This window comes from Stegastes partitus, unplaced genomic scaffold, assembly GCF_000690725.1.
Source record: "Stegastes partitus isolate 25-593 unplaced genomic scaffold, Stegastes_partitus-1.0.2 Scaffold305, whole genome shotgun sequence".
Taxonomy (NCBI): Eukaryota; Metazoa; Chordata; class Actinopteri; family Pomacentridae; genus Stegastes; species Stegastes partitus.
In genome coordinates, this window is record NW_007578036.1 from 28,624 (window position 1) to 35,202 (window position 6,579).

The following is a 6,579-nucleotide window of genomic DNA, read 5'->3' on the forward strand; positions in this document are numbered from 1 at the left end:
AAGTGAGAGTCAATCCTTGTTAGTATTTTATTGGACAGTATCTCCGCCTGTCATGCGGAAGACTGGGGTTTGATTCCCCGACGGGGAGGATGGTGTTTTCTGCGCCTGCATCACACTGTGAGGTGAATAATTGAAAGCAAAATGCCGACTGATTCACTGATGTTGCTGCTCTCTCTATATTTATATTCAATTACTCCCATTCAGCTGACTAATTGATCAACAATTTAATGTTATTACTCAGCTCGAACATGAACAAATAAAGTTGTTTCCACCCAGTTTCGAACCGGGGACCTTTCACATGTGAGGCAAACGTGATAACCACTACGGAAACCACACTATCCAGGCTTTCTGGCCGTAGATTGACATAGGGGCGCATGGTCCCGAGTATAAAGGGTAATTGTCACTATTTATCCAATTTATAATGATATACTATAGTAATTAACTATGACATAATAAGGTCATTCATACTCGTGCATACTCTGTGTACAGTTTTTGTAGTGTAGTGGTTATCATGTTCGCCTAACACGCGAAAGGTCCCAGGTTTGAAACCAGGCTGAAACACATTAATTCACTCATGTTTTCTCTGAGGAGCAACATCAATGATCAATGTCTAATAAACCAGGTTAGCATGTTACTCCACACTTTAGTTACAAAAGTGGTGAAAGCCAAGCTGCAGTCCACAAACAAAACCCTTCCATATGTCCCTGCTGAGATCTTCGCGTTGTACTACGATTTGAACTTTCGTGGGTTAGTGAGGTATGTTGAGTTTAAAGTTACAGCTTTCTGTGTCACAAAGATGGCTCAGTGTTAACCCGNGTCTTTCTGTGCTCTGTGGTCTCTGAAGGGACGTTCTGGAGAAATGAAGACAATATATTTCATATTCTACATATATATTCTACGACATAATTATCACACGGTGTTTCATCGCAAGAGATCGCAGGATGTCGGCGTAGTTCATTCCAAGGTTCAAATCAAATCAAATCAAAGTGCTCCATGTTTCATGCAAGTACGCCCGTTATCCTTAATCCACAGCTGGTATGACAGCTCTGTGAAATTTGCTCCACAACTTCTCTTGTTCCTTCATACTCGTCATGCGAGGCCACAATTTAACTGTCGTTCCCACGCATTAATAACTCGTGGCCACGATTTACGAATGTGTGGGAACGAGTTCTTTTTATTTCTTATCAATGTCACCAGACGGGCTCTGTAGTAAAACAATCAGCTAAAGCGCTGTTTGCTTGCTTACCTTCCTTCCCTGGTCTTGCTGGTCCTCGACATGGGAACAGATCGGGGCCTCCTTGGTGTTCTTCTCCTGATCTGTTCCTGGAGCTTCCCGTTTCTTCAGCTCTTTCTCCGTGTTCGTCAGGAGGACCAACGTGTCAACATGGGCTCTAGTACGAGCCCTGCGTTTTTTGATCTCTCTCTTGAGGAGCCTGTCTTTTTCACAGAGCTCCTCTTTGAGATGGTGGACCTCTTGGGTCCGGCCATCCAGGAGGACGCTTTGTTCTCTCAGAGACTTGTTTTCTTCTCTGAGAGACTCAATTTCCTGGATGGCTATATGCAGGGCATTCCTCAGGTCACTGATCACCTGGGTGGCAGGGAGCTCGGTGGTCGGCACCCTGTAGTGATGAGGGCTGCTGAACTGTGGTGGAAGTGGCAGCAGCCCATCACCCTGCACAATAGAAACATACATGGAGTTAATCCTAACAGTAGACGCAGGGAAAAACACAACTCGTATCATCAGTTGTTTAGATCAAACAACTGTTAAGTTACAAGTTCAAGTTTGGTTGGGATGAAGTTTTCACTACAGTTCGGCACAACGACAGATATTAGACGGGTCCAAGGGTGTCATGTGTTTGGGTCACAGACATGAATAGAGTGATAAGTTAGTGAAAAGGTTACCAACAAGTTCATAGTGTATAAATAAATAAGTTCATTTCATGGTAAAAACTGTTGTAAAGCTTTGGTTAAACAGTTATCAGAGTGAGACATCTTCATAAAGGATGGTTTTGGTGACACTAGAGCTCATCTCCATATAAACCATCTTTGACAAGCGAGCAGTCCGGCAGAAACCAAGTCTGAAAAACCTCATAGATACGCTGTGTTGGTTCTGAAACGTCTGAGCCTTGGGAAATGTTCGTCTTTGTGAGCATTATGTGTATAAAGCACTTCTATAAAGGCCACAAATGTCTTCAACTATCACTTTGTGTAAGTTTGCAAATTCAACGGTGTTTCCATGAGCAGCTTCTGATGTAGTTCATGTGTGTTAGCTGTACCACACAGATGGTCATTGCATTTATCTGTGTGTTACAGTTACTAATTGTCACATTTGACTACAAGAAACCTCCATAAACACAAGAAAAGAAAGCCTTGTGTACGGGCTTTTCTTCAGTAGTTGTCTGGCTGTCTAGCAGCACGAAGGAGAATTTTTACGTTTTTTTTTTTTTTTTAGTGGACCTGCATTTATAACATGGGTTAAGGATTAAAAGTGACCATGAACCAGCTACAGGTTTACCTCTGGATGTTAGAAATTCACAGTTTCAGTTTCAGAGCAGGAGAGGATTTCAGCGTTTCTATCTATTTCCACCCTTCTAACATAAAATTAGCACTAACTGTTATCTCAAGGAAAACTATTAATGCTGCAAACAATAAAACTACAGTTAAAGACCTACATTCAGTTTTTGACTTCATAGAAAACCAAGAAAAAAAAATGGCAAGAAGTTAAAGCAAAGTCACGGTAATTCTGTTTATAAATTGTTTCTTTTTTTTTCTGCAAAAAAATACCAAGAAGAACCAATAAAAGTACTTTTTGAGTACTGCTTGATCAATCAGCAGTATCAGTGAGAGTCGTGCTGCCCATCTCTAGTGACACTACATGGTTCAAAATTGTGATGGAGTGATTTAAACTGTGAATATCAATCTTCCTCCTCGACAAAAGAGGTTCATTGAGTTACTTATTTAAAGACCATCTGGAAAAAATAAATTAAAAATAGAAAACTGGATTTGTTAAAAGTGTCTCCTGCTCAAATGAGAACATCATACCAGGTTTGGTGAACTAAGTCCTCGTCCCATATTGACTGGCTGACGAATCGGGAAGGCCCGTGGAAGCAAGACTCTTCGTTGGTGTTTCAGAGACGCTGGCATCTTGCAATCAAAGTGGATTAATACTCCGGTGTTAGCCTGTCGCGAAAGCTGCTTCTCCAATCAGGTGCTGAATGCAAGTGAAGTCACAAAAAAAGACAAATTATTTAAAGAATATCTTGTCAAGTAATGAAAATAAAAACTGTTTTTATGTTGATGTGGAGGATGAATTAAACAATCTCCCATTCAGTCTCATTGTAAAACAATTTTAGTCTTTTCCTTTTAGCTGCAACCTCAGCAGTGTTTCAAACTGATAAAGTGTTAAACTCAATGACTTTATTAATTTCCTGCAAAGGATCAAAGTATAAATCCCACTTGCAAATCTGATATAATCTAAGTCAGCAAGTAAGCTAGAAAGTTGTAGTGTTTTAGTTAGAACCTGTTTTAGGTTTATATTTCCATTAAAAGGCCTGTAGAACAAACATGAGTTACAGCTAAAGTTAGCTCGCTAACTCCATCTCTTGCTCCACAGTACAGGCCTCTCGTGAGTCATTTGAACTTGTAGAAATGAATAATCACAATTGGTATAACGAAAGGGAGTCCTCATATTTACACAAATGCTTAAAACAATACTATATACAATACCAACAATAGCCAGCTCCTAGCTAGCTAGCTAGCTAGCTAGCTTGATGCTACTTTTTTCAGGTTAAAGCCATTCAACATGTCTGGTTATGTTCCTGTTCCCAGGTAAATACGTTTATAGAAAACTTAAATATTTAGCTTAGGCTGCAAGTTACTTTGCTTGAAAACTCAAGTGCCCAATGATTGTTTCCTCTGCTCACCTTGTTTAGCTCATACCTTTCATTTTGTAGCTCAGAACACCTGATGTCCACCTGCTGGTCCTTCATCTCTCTGGCATCTTCTGGTTGATTTTGCATTGCTGCAGGTTTCATTTCCCTTGTTTATTTCACCGTTTTGTTCCTTTCTGTCTGGTTTGTGCCTTTGTTTGATTAGAAGTTGATCCATTTTTGTTTCCAGGGCAAATTATGCTAGTTAGCATGAGGGACTACAATAACTGTCCAGTGTGACTTCACTAACTTGCTCAGGTGTCAAAGGAAGCTGTGTGTGCTGCCATTTTTGGGGGGGGTGTCATAGCTTTGACATGTACAAGTTTTTAGAATTTTCATTATTAAGTTGCCAACATGTTTAAATTTTTATTTTTTATTTTTTTGACAGAGAAAAATACTTTGGATGTTTGTTTAATTCTGGTTTCTAGAAATTAAAATGTAATAAAAATGAAGTCGACCAGAGTACAATAGAAAACATAAGGATTTGTCATCTTTGGACAACAAATATCTACCTAATATTGTTAAATATCTCAGTTTTAGGATTTTAATGATCACTTTTAATCAATTTCTGGCTGTTTCAGTCTCAATGAATAAATCTGAAGGTGACTGTGTGTTTACATTTGTCTTTAAGGGTCCCTGAACAACCTGCCTAAGCAGATAATCTTTATAATCTTCTCTTAAAACCCATTTTTGTGAACTTGCTTTCATGTGATTTGCATTTTTATAGATTTTTGTGGTCCCTTATGCTTTAATTGCTTTATTTGTACTTTGCATTCTTTTTTGTTTTGCTTTATTTCCTGTTGTTATTTCCCTTCTGGGTATCCAGCTTTTGCTTCGTCTCCCAAAGCCCCATGTAATCTCTATAAAAACATTGTTATTATTAGTCTTTCTGAATAAAGGTAGATTGGCCTTGTAACACTACAACAAACAATTCTGAAAATGGTTCTGATAAAGTAAAGGTGACCCTAAACTGTGTTGTTTTGGTAATAAACTATTGCAAACTTCAGTTCTGCTTCAAATATTCTTGGAGCTTTGCTGTTTTTCTTCTTCAGTGTTGCCCGTTCAGAGGCTACCATGAGGGCAAATGGTGTTCATGGCCTCGAGAGCTGCTCTGACCTTTGTTGGTCGAGGTCTGCAGCGGTTCGGCCTGTTTGGTGATTCTGCTCCGCCGCCGTCTGCCCTTTGAGTCTCACTAACGGAGAACGTGTGAGGAACTTTTAGGAAACTCTCGCACATTCAAAGTGTCTCAGCTGTGTCGATTTTTTTTTTAACAAAGCAAACTCCAGACCTGTTTAGTCAGGTTTATTCATTGATAGATGTATTTTTCTACTATTCTTAGAATGAATTGTATTTATTGACTCCTCTTTACTCACCTGTTCACACATTTTAGTCTATTCAATTTCATTTATTACTTTATTTTTTTCATTGCTTATTGTTTCTATAATTGTTGACTTCTAGCTCTATTTTAACAAAAGATGTTTTTTTTCATTTATTAATCTAGTTTGTTTGCAATGTTTTGTTGCATTTTTATTTATCTGTACAGTCTTTTGTGTTGCACTTTAATTTTATGAAAAGTACTACATAAATATAGTCTGACTGATTGATTGATTGATTGGCTTCATCTTATTCAAATTGTTTTCAATGGAGGTACACGGCTGCACTGAGCGGTATTTTCCATAAATACAATGAACTTCTGTGGTCTCGGTTGTTTAGAGTCAAGCTGTAACTGCTCACTTGCACAGTTGAAAACAATCCCTAATAAATAACAAATTTCCTCCTCTTTGAATAATTTGCTAAACTATATGTATATGTGTGTGTGTGTGTGTGTGAGAGAGAATATATATATATATATATATATAGCTGAGCTGTTTTATGACACCAATTTATCTTTCTTTGTGGCCTGAACAGAAGGGCTCTGGGCTGAGAGGGCAAACACTANTGAAAACACATTTCCTCTCATTGGACCTGTAACCTTTCCACTCAGTTTTAATGAAACTTAATGAAACTTGCTTTGACATTCTTCATGCAGTATCTTCATGCAGTATTTTTCTCATTACAACACGTTTTACACTTTAATGTGCCAGTACTTGCCAGTCGACCGTATTGAACTCCAATGCGGTCACATGAGCCTTTGGACGTTGATAATCTCAAACCAAAAATTGTGAGCTTTCGTCAAACGGCGTGTCGGTGGCGGCCCTCTGAACCGTTCAGCCCACTCCTGTGATGCTGGCTAGCTGCAGTTTGCTCCTACACTACTGAGGAGACACAGTGAGGTCTGAGGATTGAATGGAGTCAGAGCTCCATCTAGCGGACACGCGGCACAAGGACAGCATTCTGCACAATTACCACTTAACAGTATTTAGTGCTTTTTAAGAAAAGGGTTACGGTTACGTGATTGTCACTTTGCATCAACCACACTTCTGCCACAACCCCGACGTGCAAAACTACGTTATTTAACAATTCTGAACTGGAAAGATGTGTGTGTATGTAATAAATGGATGAAATAAATGTGTTGCCCAGGTTACAGTGGAGTGTAAATACTTAACAGTCAAAAGATAAGTGTGCTCTATGAAAAGAGGGAGCTGAAACTCAGTTCAACATTACTGTTATTACTGCAATGGATGAGGAGGACATCAGTGCTGCTCTTCCT

At 39.0% G+C, this 6,579-nt stretch overlaps 1 non-coding gene across 1 annotated transcript; it reads left to right on the forward strand.

Moving 5' to 3' along the window:
* Window positions 1–488: 488 nt before the first annotated feature.
* Window positions 489–561, forward strand: trnav-aac (transfer RNA valine (anticodon AAC)). The gene has a single exon. It is a non-coding gene; the product is annotated as a tRNA-Val (tRNA).
* The last annotated feature ends 6,018 nt before the right edge of the window (window positions 562–6,579 follow it).